Source organism: Saccopteryx leptura, chromosome 3, assembly GCF_036850995.1.
Source record: "Saccopteryx leptura isolate mSacLep1 chromosome 3, mSacLep1_pri_phased_curated, whole genome shotgun sequence".
NCBI lineage: Eukaryota > Metazoa > Chordata > Mammalia > Chiroptera > Emballonuridae > Saccopteryx > Saccopteryx leptura.
In genome coordinates, this window is record NC_089505.1 from 116,200,791 (window position 1) to 116,227,046 (window position 26,256).

The window sequence follows — 26,256 nt, forward strand, 5'->3', positions numbered from 1 at the left end:
TATTCAATTTTTAAATAAATGAGCAAAAAAGACTTGGAAAGGTTGTTCACACAGAAAAAGAAAGTCGAAAAGGCCAATAAATGTGTGATGAAATGCTAAACCTCTTTTGGAATCAAACATATACAAATTAAAACCAGAAAAGATACTATTATACACCCACAAGACTGGCAAAAATTTCTGGCAATAGCCAACAAAATATAGTGTTAACAAGGATATGGAACAATAGGAACAATTAATTACACACCACAGCTAGGTATAGAAATTGGTTAATTTTTTATTGAGGTGAAATTTACATAACATAATGAAAATTAACCTTGAACTATTCCAGCAGCAGTGATGATAGTCTGTGACCAATAGTTCTACTCCTCTGAATATTCCCTAAGTAAACTTATACACCAACTTGAAGAATGTTCATACCAGCACTTTTTACAATAGCACAAAAACAGAAATAACTTAAGTGCTTGTAATAATAGAATAGATATATAAGCCACAATATAGTCATGCAACAACCAGTTGGCATAGGGACTGTCCAGTCAGAAGAAAGCTCAGCCTTAATACTGGATCTGGGTCCCAAGACTCCCTGCTGTGCAAGGCGTAATCCCTTCAGGAAGATAGTGGGACTAGAACAGGTCTCATGGGAGGCCTGAGGGGGGCGGACAGTGAGCAGAGTCAGGTAAGCAACAATTTACCACCATGGATACAAAAATATTTCAGTTGTTTGTCAGCCATACAGCCTTACTGGTAGGCACGAGTTAACTCTAAGCACAGGATTACAGTCTAATTCCACTTATAGAAAGTTCACAAGCATGTACAACTAAACAAGATACTGTTTAGGGATGCAAATATAAGAGTGCAAGACAATAAAGAAAAGCATGGGGGAAAGAAAAAAAAATGTCCAGGAAATAGGAGGGGATGGGATGAAATGGAGAGAGGTACGTATCACACTTTAAAGGTAAGAGTAACATTCTTTTTCTTCAATTGACTGGTGAAACCATGAGTGTTGGCATACTCTTTATACCTTTATAAACAGTAAATAAGTGGGGGTGCTTTTGTATCTAATGATTATTTTATTAAAATTCTTTTCAAAGAAGTTCACAAGGAAAAATATCTTTTCTAGTTGCTTGACAAAGATGATCAACTCAACCACAACTAGTGGAACTCTCAAACCCACTTAAATTCAAAGAGCTACCCAAATCAAGTGTCTCTCCAGGAAGATGCAACAGGGCCCAGCCTCCAGAGAACACTCCGCTCTGGCTCTGTAATTTAGTATCATCATAAGCACAGCGGTTTTATTTATTTATTTATTTATTTTTTATTTATTTTTTTTTTTCCTTTTTTTTTTCCATTTTTCTGAAGCTGGAAACAGGGAGAGACAGTCTGACCGACTCCCGCATGCGCCCGACCGGGATCCACCCGGCACGCCCACCAGGGGCGATGCTCTGCCCACCAGGGGGCGATGCTCTGCCCATCCTGGGCGTCGCCATATTGCGACCAGAGCCACTCTAGCGCCTGAGGCAGAGGTCACAGAGCCAGCCCCAGCGCCCGGGCCATCTTTGCTCCAATGGAGCCTCGGCTGCGGGAGGGGAAGAGAGAGACAGAGAGGAAAGCGCGGCGGAGGGGTGGAGAAGCAAATGGGCGCTTCTCCTATGTGCCCTGGCCGGGAATCGAACCCGGGTCCTCCGCACGCTAGGCCGACGCTCTACCGCTGAGCCAACCGGCCAGGGCCTTATTTTATTTTTTTTTAATCTCCTGGAATCTCCTCAAAATTTGAAAGCTTTAATATGAGGACAAGGAGCAAATGACGATACTGTTTCTCTTGCCCAGATGTCAATGGTGATCTCATTTAAATCCTTTATGGTATGCGTTTGCCGGGTGATACCCCAATTCTCTTCACTGAGATTTTCTGACAGTCAGAAGTTTCTGGATGCATATTAAGTATATACTGAGGGCCAGGAAGCGTGGGGAGTTTGGAAGGCTGCACAGAGAGGAAGTTTCTAGGAGTATATTAAGTATATACTAAGGGCCGGGGAGTGTGGAGAGTTTGGAACGTTTTGCACACAATTGCAATTTTTTTAGTAACTCTAACAGAGGCTTGGCATTTGTAGATTCAACATTCACTTTCTCAGTTGTGTGTGAACACCCCTAATAGTCACACCACGTGGCAACGGTCCTTTCCCCGAAGCACCAGTGTGAACTGTGTGTTGCAAAGCCACAGCACAAAAGCAAGTCACTTGGGAGCCTTGTCAAAGCTCCTCATTCCAAGACACCACTAGGGAAACAGTAACTGTCTGGAAGTGAGAAAGAGAGTTTATTTCCCTCAGTGCAAGTTGAAAAGGCAAATAATTGGAAGCCTGTGAATAATCTTGGGAACCTCTCCTCTCTGGACAGAAACCTGATTCAGAAGGAAGTCAAGAGCTGATGGAAATATTCCTGCATTTTCAAACTGAGGGATGTGTCAGGAGTTTGAGATGTCACATAATAGACCCTTAGAGTATGGCAAGGGTCTACCGTGTTGAATTTTGATTTAAGAGGTTTTCTGAATTCCTCTTTTATTAAAATTAAATCGCCTGACCTGTGGTGGTGCAGTGGATAAAGCGTCGACCTGGAATGCTGAGGTCGCCGGTTCAAAACCCTGGGCTTGCCTGGTCAAGGCACATATGGGAGTTGATGCTTCCTGCTCCTCCCTCCCCCTTCTCTCTCTCTCTCTCTCTCTCTCTCTCTCTCTCTCTCTCTCATTCTCTCTCCTCTCTAAAAATTAATAAAAAAATTAAAAAATCAGTTTTTTTTATCAGGATTCCTCTGATCTTAATATAGCTCCAGCATGGAATGCCGAGCCTGGAAGGCCAATGAATGACTGAACAGACTAAAATGATGGAGTCTCAGCAGCACACGTCTTGTACATATAACACTGCTTTTATACTTTCCACCTCTTTCTATTATTTGTTTATCAGCTTTTCTTTGGAGTCCAGCTCTACATATATTATTCATTTTTTTTAAAGTTGGCCCTGAACCCCAATTCAAGGACCCATGGACATTCAGAGAGTTCTCAAGATTCCTGAGACTAACTTCTGTATGATTCTCCCTGGGTTTGCTCCCCCAGTCTGAGGGGTATTCTCAGTTCACCTCTACTGCACATCTGGATGTAAGGCTCCACCCTTCTCCAGTTTTCACAGAGATTTCAGCCACACCTGCCACTTTGTAACACTTAGTAAGGAGAGGAATCACTCTCTCACACACACAAGGCTTTCATCAACGGGCTGGATATATGGCCCAAGCGCACAGTCCCAAACTTTACCCTCCCCAAAGGGCATCCCTCTTGAGAGTGTGTTTCAGTCACCCACCACCACCAACTGCTGCCTCCAAGCCTCCTCAGGTTTCAGAAAACATTCTCTTCTCCATCTTACTATACCAGTATACCTATACTTACACACACGAAAACTTTGGACAGTTCTGAGCATTTCTGACCATATTCAATGAGCTGTTATTGACCGTTTCTTTTTAGCAAGTTCAAAAATGTCTTCAGCAAAAAACAGAACAAAACAAAAACCTCATAGACACTGATAACAGTATAGACACTGAAAACAGTATGGTGATTATAAGAGGGAAAGAGGGTGGGGAAGGTAGAAGAGGGTAAAGAAGGGATAAATGGTGATGGAAGGAGAAGGAGACTTGGCTTGGGGGGGGTGAACTCACAATACAGTGGACAGACGTAGTATTATAGAATTATACGCCTGAAACCTATATAACTTTATTAACCAACGTCACCCCTATAAATGCAATTAAAAATGTTTTAAAGTAATTTACCAAAAATGAATTTATGTGCATCTAGAAACTGAGAGATACTCTTCAGCTACTTTTAATTATGGCCTTCACATTTCTGATATATGCGATGAATTTTTTAAAAGTCAGCAATCATTCTCTTCTACTTTTATTCTTCCTGGTGCCTTTGTTTTGGAGTAAATTGTAACTAAGTAAATTGGGAGCAGGTCACGCAAAGCACTGCTCCTATAAGTCAGACACCCTTCCAGTTTTAAGCACAATGTCTGAACTGAGTAAACACCACAGCTGAGCATGAGGGTGTTGCCATGACATCTTGAACTTGTTCTTTGAACGAGCTTTTTAACAGCACACTGGTTGTGAGGAGCCCAGATTCCCTACACTGATGGAAGAAATGCATGCCACCAGGGCTGACCTCTCTTCTTTTTCATCATTGGGTCACTTCCAACTGTAGCATGAGAGTCACCAAATTGGAAGGCTCTGAGTGTGTCTCCTCTCACAACAAGTTCTCATGTTTCCTTCTTAGCATTTTCTATAGCATCAAATGTTGGAACCTAAGCACTATTAATACCAGCATCATAGTCCCCTGCTAAAATTCATCAAAAGACCAGACAGTTCTCAATTAATTTCAACAAGAGAACTTTATAGTCATAATTTTGATCAGTAAGCCCCTGGCTTTCCAGAAACCCTGGGGGTTCTGTTCTCTTACAGAAATGCAGTGATTCCTTCAAGCATCATGCTAAAAACATCATTTGGGGTACATTTCAAATTCTCATACCTTTTAAACTGTACACAAAAAATGTCATTTAAACTTCTCTTGATACATATGGGTCATTGTGAGTGAGCATCAGTTACTATGGGTCCTTAAGATCTATCAAAATACACAAAATGTCATTGACTTGCTTACATTAAATACTGTACAGCCCTGGCCGGTTGGCTCAGTGGTAAAGCATCGGCCCAGCATGTGGAAGTCCCGGGTTCGATTCCCTGTCACAGCACATAGGAGAAGTCCATCTGCTTCTCCACCCCTCCCCCTCTCCTTCCTCTCTGTCTCTCTCTTCCCCTCCCACAGCCAAGGCTCCATTGGAGCAAAGTTGGGCCAGGTGCTGAGGATGGCTCCATGGGCTCCATGGCCTCCATGTCAGGTGCTATGACTCAGGCCAAAACAGAGCAACGCCCCAGATGGGCAGAGCATCGCCCCCTGGTGGGCTTGCCGGGTGGATGCCCATCCAGCACATGCGGGAGTCTGTTTGACTGCCTTCCCGCTTCTAACTTTGGAAAAATACAAAAAAAAAAAAAAAAAAAATTTACATTAAATAGTCTAAAAATTCTATGCTTTGAAGTCCTGTGCCTTTTAAATTTATTTAAAGTTTTTTTAGTGTTTCTATTTCTTACATTACTAGTAACTCTTATTGACATATGACAAAAAAAACTTTAACATGTTATTAATCTCTTAGTTACTATGTTATCGAACTCTTCCAATTTGCTACATGTGTTTAGCAAACTGATAACCATGCCTCTTAAAATTTTACATAAATAAAGAGCCTGAAAGAAAGTATGAAATTTTCTGCAATGAACAAAATACAAGAACTGTGGCTCCTGAACATACGGCATCTTTCTTGGCTTATGGCTTCGGTCCCAAATGGGTAAGTGAAATTATGTTAATGTGAGGTCCAGATTGTTGTGGTATAGCCTATACCCATTAGCTACAAAGCACATGTTACTTTTTGGCCGGTCTCATTTTCTTCTCAAGATATTTCAGTGGTTTTAGAAAGGCTATGATGAGTACACCCACTTTATAGATGAAGAACAACATTGGTCAAGGGCTTTGGCCAGTCTGGCTGGGAACATCAGTGCTGCCTATTCCAGAAGCTGGTGTTTCCTGCCCTGCCTGCCCAGTATATTTGAAGATCTGTAAATATGATTTGATTCCATTGGAAATGCAAAGAACAGCATGTCAAGTCCTCTTTGATGGGCAGCATGGACAACAGAAAAGAACTTGAAAGATATCAGAAAACTCACAGAGTGGGGAGTGAGTAGCAAGTTAAAAAGTATCAGGACTTCAAACTAAGTGCATCTTCTTGTCTGTAACTTTCACACACTAAATGCCCCAATGGCTCACTTGGCAAGGACTCAAAGCCAACACACAATTCTCCACTGCCACTGAAACACAATGGGCAGAGACAGTTCAACAACAGGGCCAGCTGAGCACATCTGGACCCACTCCACCACATACACCTTACAAGTTGGCCCTTAGAGCACTGAGGTATTGAGAGAGAAAAAAAATCTTAGCCTAAAGGGGCCAGACTCCCTCACCATATTAATAAATCTGCCCAGCAGCCTTAAGTTGAGGCAGTAAGGGGAGTGATAGAGGGGCCCATGTGACAATTCTGTATCCAGTGAGTGCCTTAGCAAAGCAGAGTGGGGAAAAAGGAGAGAGAGGGGGCTAAATTTCACACACCCCTTCCCCTCCTGCCTGCAGACATCTCAGGGGGCCAGCTGTTCTCCTACCTTGGAAAAAAAAATCCACAAAATTTTAATTCAAGAATGTACAAGGCCTCCAGCCTCTGCAAGTTATCACAGCTTTAAAGAGCGTGTGTCGCTCATCTTGGCCAGCGTCTGAGGTCCGCTCTGGGGCCCACAGCACAACCCAACCCCAGAGCAACAGAAGAAATCCCAGTGGGACAGAGGCTCTTCCGCTCAGTGAGAAGCACAGAGAACAGCTGGGACCTAACACAAGTGAGCCTGGGCAGTCACCCTGGATTCAGACTGCATGATCCCTGCCCGTGAGGAAACTAGGGGTCCTGCAGGAGTGATTCCAACCTTCTCCCTACAGGGGGCAAATGATCACATGTAAGTTCAGACAAGCAATGACTGGGTGAAAGGGATGTGGGAAGGTCTTCAGATCAGCACCAACCCAAAGCAATTCCATCCTGTCCCCAATGGACACGAGCTTTGCCTCCGTTCACATAAGTTGTTCAAATGATTCTTTCTCCTCTCCACACTCTCCCTGCCCCCAGATAAACATAATTACATAAAGACATCTTAAACGTGGGGACCCAACTTCCTCAGTCCGGGGGAGGACAGGGCGATAATCAGGAGCTGCTCAGGCATATGGTCTGATATTACTTGGGGTTACATAATCGCACAAGCAAGGCAAGGGCTGGAGAACGTGGAGATCAGTTCCGCTCACACCTCTTTCTCCCTCTCCCTCCCCCAACATCCAGAAAGCAATCCAGTTTTTAACATAACTCAAGCACATGATGTGTCTGGGTGGCACCTGACAGCTGCCAGAAACTTGAGGGTGTGCAGCAGAAAGAGGACCAACGTGCCGCTCACCCAGGGACCAGACCCCATAGACCCTCCCGCCGCAATCACTGCCCGCCGGGTTCAAGGGTGGGTCTGCCAAGCCACAGAAGTCCACCGGACCTGCAACGTAAGCCCAAGCAGTCCGGTCTAATGAAACCAACCAACGCCTGGCCTCCGAGTCCTCCAACACCATTCCTGTCCGTGTCCGAGCGGCTGCAGGCAGTCCACCACGCTCAGAAGTCCTCAGGCAGTCCGCACCATCGCCACACTGGCCAATCGGCACCAGCTGTGTTTCTAATTTTAAAAGCTGGTGAAATATGGGGCACAACTTGGAGAGGGGGCACCCACTTGGCTAGGGGCAAGGCAAGAATCCTCAACAGAATAGGAGTTTGGGGTTTGTTTGGTGTTGTTTAGAGGGGAGGGAGGTTGTGGTTTTGCTTTAGAGACATTGGGGGAGGGGCTAGGATTAAGGGGAGAAGGTAAGATCCTCCTTCTACCTGGGAACCCAGCATCCTCCCAATCTCACTCTCCACCAAACAGGCCCCAGAGACCGTGAGTGGGCCTGACCAATCCCGGAGCAGCAGCCAGGGCAGCGGAAGAAAATGCAGGTGCTCCTGGAGCAAGGCATTTGCGCGACAGCTGGGGCTCACTGGAGCCCGTTCGCCAGTGCGCGGGTGCCCAGCCGGGCTGCCAGCGAGCCAGCGAGGAGCGCGCGCGCGCACGGGGTTACAGCCGCCGCCGCCGCCGCCGGTGACTGACGCGCGAGGTCACTTGAGGCTCGTGCCGCTCCCCCAGCACCAGGCCCGCTCGGCCCACCGAGGGCACCGCACGCCACGCGGCTGTCCACCAAGCCGGCCCCTGCGCCTCGGCACCCAGACACCGTGCCCAAGACAGGCAACCACAAAATGGAATCGCAGCTCGCTAGTTCATTTCTCGGGGGCGGCCGCAGGCAGAATCACAACAAATACAATCAAGAGCAAGGAATCCATCCGCCGAATAAAAATCCAGAGTCCCCTACCTTGGGCCTTGGGATGGCAAACTGGTCCTGTGTTCTCTGACCCACGGATCCAGCCCCTTCTTCATGAATTATTCCGGTCAATCAGGATTTGTGCAGTTTTTTCATGAACACCTGTTTCAAGTAAGGGGTAAAGACCTTATTGAAAGAATTGTCCTTAAAGCAGAACCTGTGCACACATCTGTCCACCCAGGCATGCATGCGTGTTTGTATACATACATATGCACACGGAATATGCATGTACATTGAAGCACCAAACTAGGCAGTTGGATAATGGGAGATTCGGCTGGTTGTGAGCATGCTCGCTCCGGGAACAGATCCACCCTCTGTTATTCCTCTGAATAAATATAAATCACGATCAGAAAGCCAAACAGTAGCATCCCTCTCGAATTCCTGCTGCTGAAAAACATGGAATAAATTCAGTCTGCAGACACAGAATCTAATCAGCAGCTGTTTTCTGAATCCGGAGCCAACCCATGCCTCGCTTGCCTTTTCCACTATGAGTACAGACCTTTTTTGAAAAGGGTTTTAACCTTTTAAAGATACAGTACACCAATTATCACTTCTGAATAGCTATCATTCCCAGCTCAGGAAGTCAGTCTCACGCCTAAAGCCACAGAGCAGGCTTGCACACAGTGATAATGATTTCATTAACTGGTGCCTTTAAAAATTGTTTTCATATACATATAAATATACATATGGAGAGAGAGAATGCAAATGCAAGACAAAACTAGACATACATTTATTGAAGTGATGAGCTCCTCAGTGACTAATCAGCATGTTATGTAAACACTATGATCCTTCACTTCTGAACACACATGTTCACAGGATCAAACAATGCAGGGGACTCTTGTCAGCCTGGGTGCCACCCCTCATGAACCCCTAACTGCTGATAAAGGACCGGGAAGCTTGCCAAGGCCGCTGAAGGAAGTGGGGATGTCTGCCACCTCAGAGTTAAACTATAGGGCACTCACCATGTCTTTACTTGAAGCCTCAGGTGCCATGTTCTCTAACCAAAGAATCCTTGTGGCATTACTTCTAAAACTATAATGTAATTGCTCTGGCTGGGTAGCTCAATTGATTAGAGCATTGTCCCAATATGCCAAGGTTGTGGGTTCAATCCCAGTCAGGGCACATACAAGAATCAATCAATGAATGCATAAATAAGTGAAAAAACAAATTGATGCTTCTCTCTCTCTCTCTCTCTCTCTCTCTCTCAAATCAATCAATAAAATATATTAAATTAATCTATAATGTAATCTGGGACCAGATATTGTTCCAAGATGCATTGTTTTTAAAATCCAGAATCTAGATTCAAAACTACCACTTGAACCTTTAGAGACTCTAAGATACAGACCTAGGCCCATCTTTAAGATTTTGTTAACAAGAGGGTTAGATGGTTTTTAATTTTTGTCACTTTATTTATTTACTTATTATTTATTATTTATTTCAGGGCTAGCTTGAGCATGGGATAGAAAATGGGGTGGGGTAAGGGATAAACAACCCTTCAACCCAAATGGGTTCTTTTTAAATTATTTGTCAAATATTTCAGCCACCCAGGTGATGTGGACTCCAGCTGTGTTTTGGCTTGTAAAGAGGTAGCAGTGAGATGAAACCAGAACTCCTCACCTCACTTGTGTTTGGAAGGAATGGAAATGCCGTTTACAGTTAGTTTCTTTATCATCCTGGTGCCCTGACCTTCATTCAGAACCGCACTGGATGCTTCCCACCGCCAACACCACCAGCTTATCTGAAAAACAGCCCTGGTGTTCCTACAGCCACTCCCCAGAGCATGTCCCCCTAGCCCTAGCCAGAGCCCAATGCTCTGTCACCATCCCACCTTGTGCAGGTGCTGCCTGCACCACCCCCTCGGAGCCAAACACTCTCTCTTCCTCCCTTGTTCCCTCTCTCCCTCCCTCCCTCCTCCCCTCCCTCCCCCCCTCCTTTCCATGCTCTTTAGCAGAAAATTATCATATTTCATGTGTCATCGCTCTAGCTAGCTGGGCCTGTCACTGATTGGCTGGGCACTGGCAGCCGGAAATGTCACCAGCCATACAGCTTGGAACTGTCTCTCCCTTGGCCACCACAGGCTTGAGCCCAGGAGGCTCTGTGACAGGCACAGACCTACCACAGGCAGCCTGTCACTCCTCATCCTGCTTCTCTCCACCCAGCTCTGGGGGAGGGGACTGCTAAGGGACCTGGAGGAAGTGTCCACCGGTGCCCGTGCTGAGAGCTAGAGCTGCCTCCAACCACAGGCAGAGAGGGAGCCACTGAAAGTTCTCTTCTTTCCAGCATATCAGGGAAGAAATTAAAGCTGTATCCATTCAGTTTTAAAGATATGGAAAAAGTGTTCTTGACAAAAAACAGTGTCTCCTCACTTAAAAAATTTATCAGTAAGGCTGAGTGAAAACAATATTTTTTACTCTTGGGAGTTTTCTGCTGCTGTTGTTTATTTCATATCTAACATCAAAGGCACTGAGGTATCCTAATCATAATAACCTAAGGGTGCAGGCAATCCAGAAGGTAATTTGAAGGTAATTCAGTCCATCCTCTGCCCTTAACAGAACATCTCTTAATCCTTCGGAAAACTCACCAGAGAAGGAGGCTTCTAAACCGGGTTTTGCAATGCCACACAGGTTTCTGAGAGCTAAATGGTATTGGTAGTGACCAACCTGAATCACTTTGGCTATAATTTAAGCTTAGTCCCTCCTGAAGGTTAATGTAAGTCTCACATCATTCTGTTCTCCTGATTAAATTAATCCCTAGTTTCTGGACCTTTTTGTGAAAGATGTTTTTCAAACCTTTCATTATGGTACTTGTTTCTTTAGACTGAGAGACAAGCCTTCCCAGAGTCAGATGAGGCTGCAAGGTCATTTGGTCCAGCCACCCATTTAATGTTTTTATCTCTGCTATTTCCATACTGGGGCTTTGGCTTTCGGGGATGGTAAATTGGTCCCATACATTTACTCTTTCCTAATCCTCCAAAGAAACAAAAATTATATGGCCAAACATCAGAGGCAGTGCTGGGTACCATCATGTAAAGCCATCAGAAGCCAACAGTTTGAAACTATACGGAACACAGAGAGTGGATGGGACGTGGGAAGGGAAACTGATTAGTGCTGATAAGCTCACAATTCTGCACAGACAGCCCCCGCCCCAAAGAAGCAAGTGCACAGGCTTCCAGAAAGAGATCCTGTAAAAGTCCAAACTCAGAGGTCCAGAGATTGTATGAGGGTCAAGGGCATCAATTCAGGAGCAAATTAAAGGACATCGGGAACTAGGCTGGTTCTCTCCACACATAATGGCAGTTATTTCACAGTGTCTTCGGAAAGGAGGGAGCTTGTCCCTAATACGGGTAGAAGTCAAAGGCTGTCAAAGGATGAATAGGGGCACGTAATCAGATAAGACACAAGATAGAACCAAGAGATGCAGAAGATCCAATATTAGTTTAAGTTTACCAGGAGTTCCAGAAGAAGAGAGCATCGTTAATGGAGAGAAAAGCAATAGCCAAGGAAGAACTAGAAGAGCATTTCTTGAGCTGAAGAAAGACTTAGGCCTTACATCACAGGAGTTTACTGAGTGCTGGGCAGCAGGGTTACTGAAGAGCACACAATTCTAGATGTAACCTGATGCCCCAAGAACAGAGATACAACTGCAGGCTTTGTTAACAGCGGAGAAAAACCAGGCTACTTAAAAGAAAGAAAATTAGACATATCAGAAACACTAGGCTAAAAGACAGTGGCATTATTTTTATAGAATTCTAAGGAATATTATTGTAATTTAAGAATTCTACCAGCTGCCAAACTGTAATTTCTCTCATATGTGATAACAAAAAAAGGCATGTTCAAAGATACGGAAATTATATCACCCAAATACTCTGTTAAAAAAAATCATTAAAGTTCTATTCTAGCCAAGGAAAAAAAGTAAGCCATAATAGGGAATTCAAGAAAGAAGACATGCCTTATAAGAAAATGTAATGAAGACTAAAGTCAAAAATTAATAACGTGGTTGTAAAGTTTAATTTAATTGTTAGAAAGGGGTTTTAAAAGATAACTTCCACATGATTTCAACAGGAAATTTGGGAAATATCAATGGATGATGTAAAAATCAACTAGAATAAAAAAATAAGGTGAGAGGATCATTATGGAAGACAATTCCAATTCCATCTATCTCATCTCTTCCCAAGACCACAATAAAATGGTAAATAGGACTTTTTAAAGTTGAAACACACAATGAAAAAACAGTAGGAGAGCCATCAGCCAAAAAAGAATTGAAGAACAAAACTAGAGGGGAACCGAATTTATCAACTATAAATATATACCTTTATGCCACAGTAAATAAAACAGTATAACATAATTGCAGAAACCTACAAAATGAGTTGATGGAACCACATGAAGACACAGACTCAGTGTTTGCTGTATGATAAGTGATCAAAACTGAATTTTAAATCAATGGGGAAAAGAAGGGATTATTCAATAAATAGTGTCACACTGTGGCCATTTGAAAAAAATAAGTATTACTTCTAACTCATACCTTATACAAAATATATTCTAATTCCATACATACAAAAAAACACACCACATGGTAAAATTGATCAATAAATCATAAAATTTATAGTTTCTTTTTAATAGTGGAAAGAAAAAATACGGTCTAGTGTATGCTTAAATGCCATCGTGGTAGGCTGAATAATGGCCCCCCAAAGCGAGCCACTTCTGAATCTCTGGGAACTATGACTACTATCTTCCATGGCAAAAGGTGTTATTCATTTAAGGGTCTTGAGATAGAGAGATTATCTTGAATTACCCAGGAGGGCCCTAAATGTAATCACAAGCATCCTTACAAGGGAAGGCAGAGTGCAGAAGTGGAGATGGCAATGTCACCACAGAGGTCAAGACTAGTTACTGTAATGTGGCCACAAGCCATGGAAACCTGGAAGCCACCAGATGCTGGAAGAGGCAAGCAACAGATTCTCCCCTAAAGCCTCTGAATGGAGCCCACCCTGCTGACACCTTGATCTCAGCCCAGGGAAATTTTTATCAGATTACTAGTCTCCAGAATTCTAAGCAAATAAATGTCTTGGGGTCATTTGTTACAGTAGCCATAGGAAAGTAATACAGCAACCACAATGAGAGACATAGTACTTCCTAGGGATTATTGTTACCAGCAACAATAGTTATTATGTTCCTGGCACTGCTAAATTATTTACATGTCTACTCTCATTTGCATGCAAATAGGAAGTAGAAAGTTGCAATTATTATGGCTCCACCACTTAGTAGCATACATCATTAGGCAAGTTATTTAACCTTCTAATTCTGCTTTGTCTCATTTGTAAAGTAGAGGTAAGAATGGTACTTACTTGATGAGGATGTTGAGGATAAAGTGAGAGCATCTATGTAAAGTGCTTAGAACAGTACCTGCACTAAGGGTTCCATAACTGATAATTAATAATGAGACTGGCCCTGGCCGGTTGGCTCGGTGGTAGAGCGTCGGCCTGGTGTGCGGAAGTCCCGGGTTCGATTTCTGGCCAGGGCACACAGGAGAAGCGCCCATCTGCTTCTCCACCCCCACCCTCTCCTTCCTCTCTGTCTCTCTCTTCCCCTCCCGCAGCCAAGGCTCCATTGGAGCAAAGATGGCCCCGGCGCTGAGGATGGCTCCATGGCCTCTGCCCCAGGCGATACAGTGGCTCTGGTCGTGACAGAGCGACGCCCCAGATGGGCAGAGCATCGCCCCCTGGTGGGCGTGCCGGGTGGATCCCGGTCGGGCGCATGCGGGAGTCTGTCTGACTGCCTCCCCGTTTCCAGCTTCAGAAAAATACAAAATAATAATAATAATAATAATAATAATAATGAGACAGCCTTCCATATTTATGCTGACTGCAGTGTCTCCACAGCATTCTCTCCCTGATTCTAGTTCCCTTTGGATACATACTGAACAAGGATCTCTCCTAACCACCTGGCTGTCCTTCAAACACCTGAAGACAATGATCATGTCATGAAGTGTCTTAGCTTCTCCAAAGTAAAAATAAATAATGCCTTCAATTATTGCTTTTGAAAATTCATCTGGAGTCTCATCCCTATTAAGGTCGCCTCCCCTGAACACATTCTTGTACTCCTTACGGGGTGATCTCTGACTCATCACCCTCCTTGTTCTAGAACAGAGGCGACAAACTATAGCCTCAATGCAGCTATTTTTTCAATTATAGCTTACTTTCAGTACTATTTTGTATTAGTTTCAGGGGTACAGCATAGTGGTTAGACAATCACATACTTTAAAACGTGTTCCCCCCAGTATTTCCAGTACCCATCTGACAACACACGTAGTTACTGCAATATCATTGACTATATACTTTCCATCCCCACGCCTATTTTGTAACTACCAATTTACGAAGGGATTCCTTCCCCTCCTTCACCCAGTCCCCCAACCCCCCTCCTCACTGGCAACCACCAGTCTTCTCGCTGTGTCTGTGAGTCTGTTTCAATTTTTGTTTACTCATTTATTAATAAGTAATGGCTGGCTTATTTCACTTGCCAGAATACCTTCTAGGTCTGTTGCGAATGGTAAGATTTCATCCCTTTTCATGGCCAAATTATATTCTATTCTATAGATGTACCATAGCTGGTCTACTGATGGGCACTTGGGTTGCTTTCATTATCTTGACTATTATCAATAACTCAGCAATGGAAACAGAAGTGCACATATTCTTCTGAATTAGTGTTTTGGGTTTCTTTGGATATATATCCCAAAGTAGAATTGCTGGGTCATAAGGAAGTTACACTTTAAATTTTTTGAGGCCCCTCCATACTGTTTTCCACAGTGGTTAGTACAGCCTTTTTTTTTTTTTTTTTTTTTTTGCAGTCCATAAGCAAGCAATGGTTTTTACATTTTTAAAGAATTGTAAAACACAAAAAACAGAAAAGAATTTTCAACAGAGACCATATATGACCTGAGAAGTCTAAAATATTTACTATTTAGCCCTTTTCATTAAAAGTTTGCCAATTAACTTTCAAGAAGATACTATATTTCTATAAATGTAATATTAATATCTCCCAAGACTTTTTGTAAATAAATTGCACTATTGTATCATAATAAGTGTACTGTAACACTGCTAACTGTTTGGTCATTATCCATTCTCCCCTCCCCTTCTTATGTAGTAATAAAATTCATTTTTGTTTGACGGTTTTGTTATTTTAGTATGGAATGTATTGGGGGTGACATTGGTTCACAAAACCATAGAGGTTTCATGTTACAAATGAGGCAAACATGCTCCACACACTGCATCCTGCACCCAACACCCCAGGCAAAGACTCCTTCCATCCCGTTTCCACCCCTTTGCCCACCTCCACCTACTCCCCCACTCCCCTCTCCCTCTGGCTAATGCCACACTATTGTCTGTGTCTACGTGATATCATATATATATATATGTATATATATACACACACACACACACACACACACATATATATACATATATATATATGCGCTTTTCTCCTACTCCCTTCACCTTCTTTCATCCAGCCCCTGACCTCCCCCCTCCTCTCTAACAGTTGTCAGTCTGTTTAATGTATCCATGCCTCTGTTTCTATTTTGGCCATCAGTTAATTTTGTTCATTAGATTCCACATACAAGTGAGATCATATGGTATTATGGTACTTGTCTTTCTCTGACTGGCTTATGTCACTAAGCATAATAATCTCCAGATCCATCCATGCTGTCATAAAAGGTAAGATTTTCATATTTTACATTGCAATGTAATATTCCATTGTGTAAATGTACCACAACTTTTTTATCCATTTATCTACTGATGGGCACTTGGGCTGTTTCCAAATCTTGGCTATTGTAAGTAATGGTGCAATAACATAGGGGTGCATATATTTTTTCAAGTTAGTGTTTCGGGGTTCTTCAGATATATTCCCAGAAGTGGGAATATTGGGTCATAAAGCAATTCTACTTAGTTTTATGAGGAAACTCCACACTTGTTTTCCACAGTGGCTGCATCACCTGCATTCTGACCAACGGTGCATGAGGGTTCCCTTTCTCCACATCGTCGCCAGCACTTGTTGAGTTATTGATGATAGGCATTCTGACAGGCGTGAGGTGAGATCTCACTGTGGTTTTAATTTGTGTCTCTCTGATGACATTGAGTATTTTTTCATATGCCTACTGGCCATCCATATATTCTTTGAAGAAGTGTCTATTCAGGTCATTTGCTCATTTTTTAATTGGGTTGTCTTCTTAGCATTGAGTAGTATAAGTATTTTTAATTGAATTTATTGGGGTGACACTGGTTAACATAATTATACAGGTTTCAGGTGCCCAGTTCTACCACACATCTCTGTACCACATTGTGTGTTCACCCCCAGCCCCAAGTCAAGTCTCTGTTCATCATCACTTATCCCCCATAACCCGCCTCCGCCTCCACAGTCACCACACTATTGTCTATGTCCATTTTTTCTTTTTCTTTTTGTCCTTTTTTGCTCAATCCTTCCACTCCACTCACCCAACCCCCCCCCCACAACTCTCAGCCTGTAACTATGAGTCTGCCTCTATTTTGCTTTTTAGTTTATTTTGTTCATTAGATTCCACATACCAGTTAAATTATATGGTACTTGTCTTTCTCTGAATGGCTTATTTCACTTAGCATAATAATCTCCATGCTGTCACAAAAGGTAAGATTTCCTTATTTTTTATGGTCATGTAGTATTCCATTGTGTAAATGAACCACTGCTTTTTTATCCACTCATCTACTGATGGGCATTTGGACTGCTTCTATATCGTGGCTATTGTAAATAACACTGCAATAAACATAGGGGTGCATATATCCTTTTAGTGTTTCAGAGTTCTTAGGATATAGCCCCAGAAGTAGGATCGCTGGATTAAAAAGCAGTTTCATTTTTAATTTTCTGAGATAACTTCATACTGCTTTTCACAGTGGCTGCACCAGTCTGCATTCCCACCAGCAGTACATGAGGGTTCCCTTTTCTACCCTAGCTTTTTTTTTTTTTTCATTTCCATTTGCAAGGAATTTTTTTTTTCCATCCTTTCACCTTTGGTCTATGTATATCTTTTGTTCTGAGGTAGGTCTCTTGTAGACAGCATATATATAGGACACGTTTTCTTGCCTCTATACCTTTTTTTTTTTTTTTTTTTTTTTTTTTGAGAGAGAGAGAGAGACAGAGAGAGGGTCAGACAGCAAGGGAGAGAGATGAGAAGCATCAATTCTTTGTTGCAGCTTCTTAGTTGTTCATTGATTGCTTTTTTATATGTGCCTTGACCAGGGGACTACAGCAGAGTGAGTGACCCCTTGCACAAGCCAGTGACCTTTAGGATCAAGCCGTGAGCCCGCACTTAAGCCGGTGACCTTGAGGTTTTGAACCTGGGTCCTCCATGTCCCGGTCCAACACTTGATCCACTACACTACCACCTGGTAAGACTTTGAATTTTTTATTTATTTATTTCTATTTCTTTTGACTGAAGCACTTTATCTGTTTACATTTAAGGTTATTACTGATAGGTACTTATTTATTGCTATTTCATTCTTTATATCTGTGTTCCCATCTATATATATTTCTTTTCTTTTATTCTCCTTCTTAGAGCAGCCCCTTTAACATTTATTGTAATACTGGTTGATTATAATGAATTCCTTTCCTTTAGTTTTTTGTTTGTTTTTCTTTTTCTTTTTTTTATTTTTATTTATTGATATATAGTTTTAGTCTTGGAAGCTCTTTATTTCACCTTACATTTTAAATGATAGCTTTGCTAGGTAAAGTTGTCTTGGTTATTAGACCCTTGATTTTCACCACTTTGAATATCTCATGCCAATCTCTCTGGCCTGAAGTATTTCTGTTGAGAAATCAGCTGACAATCTAATAGAAGTTCTTTTATAAGTAACTAACTTTCTCCCTCTTGTTGCTTTTAAGATTTTCTCTTTGTCTTTAACCGCCGCATTTTATTTATTTTTTATTTTTTTTCATTCATTTTTAGAAAGGAGAGAGAGAGGGAGAGAGAGAGAGAGAGAGAGAGAGAGAGAGAGAGAGAAGGGGGAGGAGCAGGAAGCATCAACTCCCATATGTGCCTTGACCAGGCAAGCCCAGGGTTTCGAACTGGCAATCTCAGCATTCCAGGTCAATGCTTTATCCACTGCGCCACCACAGGTCAGGCCTAACCGTCGCATTTTAATTATGCTGTGTCTTGGTGTGAGCCTCTTTGGCTTTGTCTTGATTGGGACTCTCTGTGCTTCCTAAACTTGTGTAACTTTTTTTTTACTAGGTCAGGGAAGTTTTCATCTATTATTTCTTCAAACATGTTTTCTATCCCTTGCTCGTTCTTTTCTCCTTCTAGTACTCTTATGATGCAGAGGTTGTTATGCTTGATGTTGTCCCAGAGGTCCCTTAGACCTTCTTCATTTTTCCTCTTTTCTCTTCGATGCTCTGCTTGGGTGCTTACTGTTATTTTGTTCTCTAAATTGCTGATTCAATTCTCTGCTTCATCTAACTTCCTGCTGTTTCATAGTGTATATTTCATTTCAGATATTGTACTCTTCTTTTCTGACTTTTTTTTTATGGTTTCTATGTCCTTTTTAATGCTTACCAGCTCTTTAAGTTCTCACTGAAATCATCCATTCTCCCTCTAATATCCTTGAGCAGCTTTATAACCATTGTTTTAAGTTCTGTGTCTGGCATTTTCAAATTGTTTTCATTTCACTTAATTCTTTTTCTGGGAATTTATCTTGTTCTTTCATTTGTAGTTATTTCTTTGTCTCTCCATAGGTAGATCTGCTATTACTCCCAAATTTGTTTGGATGGCTTTATGATGTAGGTGTCTTGCTGGGACCAGTGTGCAACCTTCCAGATCACCTAAGCTCGGTGCTCCAGGAAAGTTTCTCATGATTTATGTGAACCCTCTGGCTGTAGTTGAGTCTTGTAGTTGGCCCTTTCCTGAGTGTAGTTAACCCTTCAGGCTGGCTGACTAGAAGAATAAGCCTTGATCACCATGTATGAGTTGCTGTGCAGTGGCTGCTTCTAGGGGCAGAGTTGTTCCCAGCAGAGTCTGGTGCCTGCCAGAATCCCCATTGGGTATGCCATTTGTGTGGCTAGTTGGGTCAAGCTCTGGTGTGGTCTGAATCCCATCACTGGTTGTGTTAGTTTTGTGGCCACGTGGGCGGGGTTCAGGTACATGTCAATGTCAGACATGTGTGTAACCGGCCTTGGGCTACCTATTTGGAGCTACCAGGCTATTCACTACTTGTAGCTGCATCTATTGAGCCTGGGTGTACATGGGAGGGGCCAGTCTGTGTCAGCTCCCTCCAGGTTAGAGATGGGGACGGATCTATAAAAGGTCTGAGGTTCCCTGAAGTATGCCCCTACCTGTCAGCTACTTCACCTCCCTGTGAGGTTGCCTGGTCTTCCTCCAGAGCCTTCCAAAGAAAGACTGTAGAGTGGACCCAGCCTGGCCAACCCACAGACCCTTCCACAGGTCATGAGCTCAGTAGGGCAGTATGACTGGGGTCATGAGGACGGCACTAGTGTGTCCCCTATTTGGGCACTCAATAAGGGAAAAGTGGCTCCTACTCCAGAGCCAAACCACTCAGTCTCTGCCAGTCTCCTAGTCTAGCTCCCCCAGGAGGAGTGAGCCGCAGGGTCAGGTGGGGTGCAGCCAGCTGTCCCCTCTGCAGGAGCAAGCTCAGCAGGGAGAGCCACCGGGGCGGGAGACAGATCAAAAGTCTTCCATTGGGAATGGCACCAGCTGAGCCTGCAGGAGGAGGCCAAGTGCTTCGTCCCAGTACCAGACAACAGCCTCCAAGGGAGACACATCGGATTGTCTCAGTTCCTTCAGCCCTGCTGCCTGCGGAACTGAGCTCAGCAGGGTGAGGCCGCCAGGAGTTGGGAGCTCAGAGTCAGTCTCCCATTGGGGCTGGTGCCAGCAAGCCCATAGGAGGAAGGTGGGCACTTCCTCCCCTTCTTGGGACTTCACAGGCTGAGCTCACAGGAGGGATGGGTGTGCCCCTCCCCCTCTCCCCACCTGTAAGCACACAACCCAGCACTCGCCCATCTGATTACTGGGCAAAAGTCCCAGCTCTGCTCGGTACTCTGATGCCCCTGCGCAACTGAACCCAGCAGGGCAGAGCCACAAAATGGCAGGGCAGGCCAAGTGACTCAACAGGTGGTAGGGGTGCTGGATGTATGCTCAAGGTAGGGGAAAATGGTCCCCTCTCCAAAGCTACACAGTTCAATCACTCTGTGAGTCTTTTCCAAGAGCTCCTCCAGAAACTAGCACCTCAAAGGTCTCTGCTGGGTGCGGCCAGCAGACCCCTCTGCAGAACTGCGTATGGCAGAGTGGTAATGCCAAGAGTTGGAGGATCAGCAGTGCACTCCCCAGGCTGGTGCTGTAGCAATAGGAGTGTTCAACCCCAGGAAAGTGGTGTCTGGGTCTCTAGCAGACTCCCTTCTCTCCAGGTGCACTGCCTTCCCACTGGTTTTCACTACCAGATGGTATCAGGCTCCTCTTCCTGTCTGGGTTGGGGATCCCTGTATGAGGTTGAGATCCCCATGCTCCTGGGTGGAAGGAGTTTTGCAGCTGAGATATCCTTGCTTTTCAGCCACTGCGGGTGGGTGCAGGGCCAGCCCTTTTTGCATCTCGCTCTTCTCACCAGTCTCTATGTGGCTTCTTCTGTACATCCTTGGTTATAATAATTCAGTTAGGCTAGCCTTCAGTTGGTTATTCAGGTTGATTGCTCTATAATTTAGCTGTAAATCCAGTTTGGACTGGGAGCAGGGGAGTGTAGCTTCTACCTACTCTGCAGCCATCTGAGGCTGTTGATTGTTTTGTTTTTCACCCATCACCCCCCTCTCTCCCCTTTGGCAACCATCAGCTTGTCCTCTATATCTGTGGCTTTGTTTCTGTTTTATTTTGTTTATTCATTTGTCTTATTTTTTTTTTAGATTCCACATATAAGTAAAATCAAAATGGTATTTGTCTTCCTCTATCTGACTTATTTCACTTAGCATAATGCCTTCTAGCTCCATCTATGTTGTTGTAAATGACAAGATTCCATTTTTTTATTGCTGAGTAATATTCCACAGTGTAAGTGTATGTAATATATGCATATACAGGGTAGGACAAAAGTAGGTTTACAGTTCTAAGTACTCAAACGAGTTTATTTTTATACAGTGTGTCCATAAAGTCATGGTGCACTTTTGACCTGTCACAGGAAAGCAACAAAAGACGATAGAAATGTGAAATCTGCACCAAATAAAAGGAAAACTCTCCCAGTTTCATACCTATTCAGTGCAGTTCGATGTGGGCTCACGCACAGATTTTTTAGGGCTCCTTAGGTAGCTATCCCGTATAGCGTCTACAGACTCGTCACTGACTGATGGCCTACCAGGACAGGGTTTCTCCACCAAATTGCCGGTTTCCTTCAACTGCTTATCCCACCGAGTAATGTTATTCCTATGTGGTGGCGCTTTGTTATAAACGCGCGATATGATATTCACGTTGCACTTTGGTCACAGATTCGAATTTAACAAGCCACAGAACACACTGAACTTTCTTCTGTACCATCCACATCTCGACTGGCATGGCCGTGGGCTGCTCCACTGTATACACGGTGTTACGTCATCATCTGCGCATGTGCATATGCTGCCACATCATCCTACAGGACTGGGAGGGTTTTCCTTTTATTTGCTGCAGATTTCACATTTCTATCGTCTTTTGTTGCTTTCCTGTGACTGGTCAAAAGTGCACCATGACTTTACGGACACACTGTATTATTATTATTGTATTATTTTCCATATGAACAACTGTGAACCTTCTTTTGCCTAACCCTGTATATATATAAACCAGTATCACACCTCCTTTATCCATTCATCTATTGATGAATACCTAGGTTACTTTTATATCTATTGTAAATAATGTTGCAGTTAGCACAGAGGTACATACATCTTTTCAAGTTAGTGTTTTGTTTTCTTCTTATAAATACCCAGAAGTGCTATTGCTGGGTCATAGAGCAGGTCTATTTTTAACTTTTTTGAGGGATCTCCGTATTGTTTTCCATAGTGGCTACACCAATTTACAACCCCAAGAATGCATAAGGGTTCTCTTTCCTCCACATCCTCACCAACACTTGTTATGTGATAATCTTTTTTATTTTTTAATGACAGGTGTGAGAGGTGGTATCTTGTGGTTTTGGTTTGTGTTTCCCTGATAATTAGTGGTGCTGAGCATCTTTTAGTATGTCTGTTGGCCATCTGTGCGTCCTCTTTGTAAAAATGTCTATTCAGGTCCTCTGCCCATATTTCAATCGGAATGTTTGGTTTTGGTTTTGGTTTTTTTATGTTATGTTGTGTGGTTTCTTATATATATATTTTATATTAATCCCTTGTTTAATATATAATTTGCAAATATCCTCTCCCATTCAGTAGGTTGTATTTTCATTTTGTTGATGGGTTTTTTTTAGCTTTGCAAAACCTTTTTGGTTTGATATAGTCCCATTTGTTTATTTTTTTCTTTCGGTTGCCTTTGACTAGTAGACATATCCAAGAAGATATTGTTCAGAGCATGGCAAAGAGTTTACTGTCTATGTTTTCTTCTAGGAGTTTCATGTTTTCAGGTATTACATTTAAGTCTTTAATCCATTTTGAGGTTATTTTGTATATGGTATAAGAAAGTGGTACAGTTTCCTTCCTTCCTCCCTCCCTCCCTCCCTCCATCCCTCCCTCCCTTCCTTCCTTTCTTTTTCTTTCCTTTTCTTTCTCATTTTATGTATCTTTTCCATTTTCCCAACACTACTTATTGAAGAGACTCCTTACCCCATTGTATATTCTTGTCTCACTGTCATAGATTAATTGAAGATATAAGCAAAAATTTATTTCTGAGCTCTCTATTCTATTCCATTGATCTATGCATCTGTTTCGTGTCAGTATTCTACTGTTTTGATTATTGTAGCTTTGTAGTATAGTTTGAATTAAGGGAGTGTGATACTTCCCACTTCTTTCTTTCTCAAGATTGCCTTGGCTATAAGGGTCTCTTGTCATACCATATAAATTTTATGAATTGTTCTAGTTTTGAGAAGAATGTCATTTGTATTTTAATAGGGACTGCATTGAATCTGTATATTACTTTGGGTAGTAAGAACATTTTAACAATATTAATCCTTCTAATCTATGAGCAAGGTATAAAATCCTTAGCTAGGAATGTGGCTATCAACCAAAGACTACATTTCCCAGCCACTCTTCCAACTCTCAAGTATTTTTTAATATTTTTGGCTTCCAAGCCATACATCTCCCTCATGCTGCACTCATGCAGTCTATTTTCTGGACTCTTCCACAAGACTTCATATTTACCCCCATTATATTTCCCGTTGTAAGAATCAGTCCATCATTTTAAACTGACATCTAGAACTCAATTCTGTCATGTAGGTTCTAGTCTTTCTAATGTCATATCACTTTTTAAAAGGCCATTTTGTTGTAACTCTCAAACTAAAGTATTCATCAGTAAACTGATCAATATTAAGGACAATGTAATGGAGAGGTTTGTGACCTCAGTTTGTAGAAAAGGAAATAACAAATCACACTAAGGTCAAATGAAGGAGAAGTTGGAGCGAATGGAGATGAGCAGTTATAGAGAGCTGCCTATGTCCCAGGCATTCTCCTGGGAACTTCCCCAAGGTTATCGCATTTGTTAAATATTTCATTCATTTATTCATTTTTAAAAGAGTAATTTTAATTTTTTTTTTGAAACAGTAACTACAAATACCTCCTGTTGGGGCAGAAAACCATTATCAATCAACCCTGATGACAACACAGCCCATGCATCTATCTCTCTTTGCTTGAGCCCCTGTGCACCCACCTCTCTTTGGACACCTGAAAAGTTCATTGACAGCATTCCTTACATGGCTTAGAGTCAAAGGTAAAAATACTCCAAGCACCTGACTTAAGAATTACCGTATTTCCCCATGTATAAGATGCTCCCATGTAAAAGACACACTTTAATTTTGGGACCCAAAATTTGAAAAGAAAATGTACTATATAAAGTTATTAAATTCAGTTTTATTCATCATAAAATTTGCACAACTCCTCATCACTGTCAAAACTCCCATCCATTAGCTTGTCCCCATCTGTGTGTGATGATGAATCACTGTCTTCATATATTGCCTCATCCTCAGTTCCATCTATGGCATTTGAAATGCCACCCTTCTACAACTACTGTATAAGATGGACCCAGTTTTTAGACTCTAATTTTTTTTTTATAAAAATGTGTGTCTTAGACATGGGGAAATACACTATATAATGTAGGACATTGGACAGTAATTTCATAAAACTCTATATTGGCTCAACTTGAAAAAGATAAGACATATAGGTTGACCCTATTCACAGCTCTGTGGCCAAAGGACTGAGTGGGCAAGCTCTGAACAGTGTCAGAAAATTAGGGTTCAAACCCTGTGGGACCTTGAGCTAAATGCTTAATCCTTCCGTGCCCTAGTTTCCTTACCTGTAAAATAGGGATATGTTATCCTTACAACAACAACAAGCCTATGTCCCCCTAGTTTTCAGATGATGAATATGAGGTTTATGTTCCTTGTCTGAGAGCAGACCCGTTTGGTAAATGCCAGCATGAGGACTAAACCCTAGGACCATTTGGTTCCCACCTTATGTTCTTAGTCTTCCAAAGAGGAAGAAGAAAAATATTGTGACAAAGGTAGAAAATAAGTTATCAAGTCATGCCAGAAAAGATGACCTACCCACCAGAGAGAATGTCAGATGACTCTTTATGTGATGACAGTCCAATGAGGTTACTGGTGCTTTCTTCTAACTTCCTTAGAGAAGCTTTCATTGGTTAGTCTGCTCGGATAGTGTTTAAGAAACAGAAAGCTGGCTTCAGTCCCACTTCCTTCTTATAATCATTCCGACTGTTTGGGAGCTTGGTGGGCTCATTTTCAATGCAGGAAGAAAACTGGCCAAGGCCAATACATAGCCTTCTTTTTACTTCTGGTTACCTAAAGCAAATAATTTGGAATCCAAAGTCACAACACACACCAAACAAAACCTTAAAGCATTGGTTCTTAACCTTCCTTCCCTTTCTTCAACCCCCTTAGACCTCAGATACGAGGAGGCCTATCAGGGAGATCAGTGATGGCAGATGGTGTCACCAGGAGGCACACAGACTCTCCAGCAGAAGGGTTTTGATAATTGGAAAAATCTCTGTCCCTGTTTAGCATCAGTGCCCCAAGTGGAATAGTCATCAATTTATGAACAAAAAAGGAATATTAAGAGAAATTAAGAAAATATAAGTCAAACTCCCTGGCAGCCCAAGGATGCTATGTGAGACTGCATATCAAAATCCCAGTGGAGCTCTGGAAAAACGCAGGCACCTCCAAGCTTCCACAGGGCACCTTTCTGAAGCTCCCTGGTTGTCCTGACAACCCCGTGAGGAGCCCCTGCTGGTGTCAGCTGGATACGCTCTGGTTCTTGAAAATTTGGCCAAGTCCAGATACCAAACGTGATTAGAGAAATTCTAACAGATGAAGCAGTTCAAAAGTCACATCTATCGATTTGGTCTATTTAAATTATAACATGAATACAACTGGCAAAAACACCCACAAAAAAACAAAGAGTTGAGGGCACAGCCACAGGGGATTTCTAGTATGTTAGGAGGGTGGAGAACAACTCTGGTTTTTTCTCTCAGATGAGGACGTGGCCTTGTCAGGCTGAGTTGGGGTTCAAAAACCAGGGGAGTCCGATGTTGGTGAGCACTCCCTTCTAAGAAAGCATTAGGCCAAGTGATTGGAGAAGCCCCTGCCTTGCTGGAAGTTCCTCATGCAAAAGAAGTCTGGCACAGCATAAAACGAGCTTCTCAGACACTGCAGTGGGCAGCCAGTGAGAGGGCAGTCAAGTGCCCCAAATGGACACCCTGGAAGCCAACCAATCCTCCCCGAAGACAGGCCACACAGTTCCCATTCCGCGTGACCGCCTGGCTTTGGGGCAGTTTGCATATCGCGGCTAAATAAGCTCTATGGGTGCGGAGGGGGTGCAGGGAGGGGGAGGCTCTCTCTGTCAACCCACAGCCCGACCAAACTGCTGCAAGAACAAACATGGGGAAGTCATAAAAAGCAATCTGAGGCCACAGCACCAAAATTGAATCTAAAGAACCGTAGGAGC

The 26,256-nt window shown here is 42.8% G+C and overlaps 1 protein-coding gene across 1 annotated transcript in view; it reads right to left on the reverse strand.

Annotated features, from left to right (window-relative positions):
• The window catches only part of HIVEP3 (HIVEP zinc finger 3), a 483,707-nt gene that overhangs the window by 351,646 nt on the left and 105,805 nt on the right, over window positions 1–26,256 (reverse strand). Inside the window, exon 6 of the mRNA XM_066376014.1 lies at window positions 8,105–8,215. The gene's annotated coding sequence lies outside the window, so the exon portion shown is untranslated. The remainder of the gene's footprint in view (window positions 1–8,104; window positions 8,216–26,256) is intronic.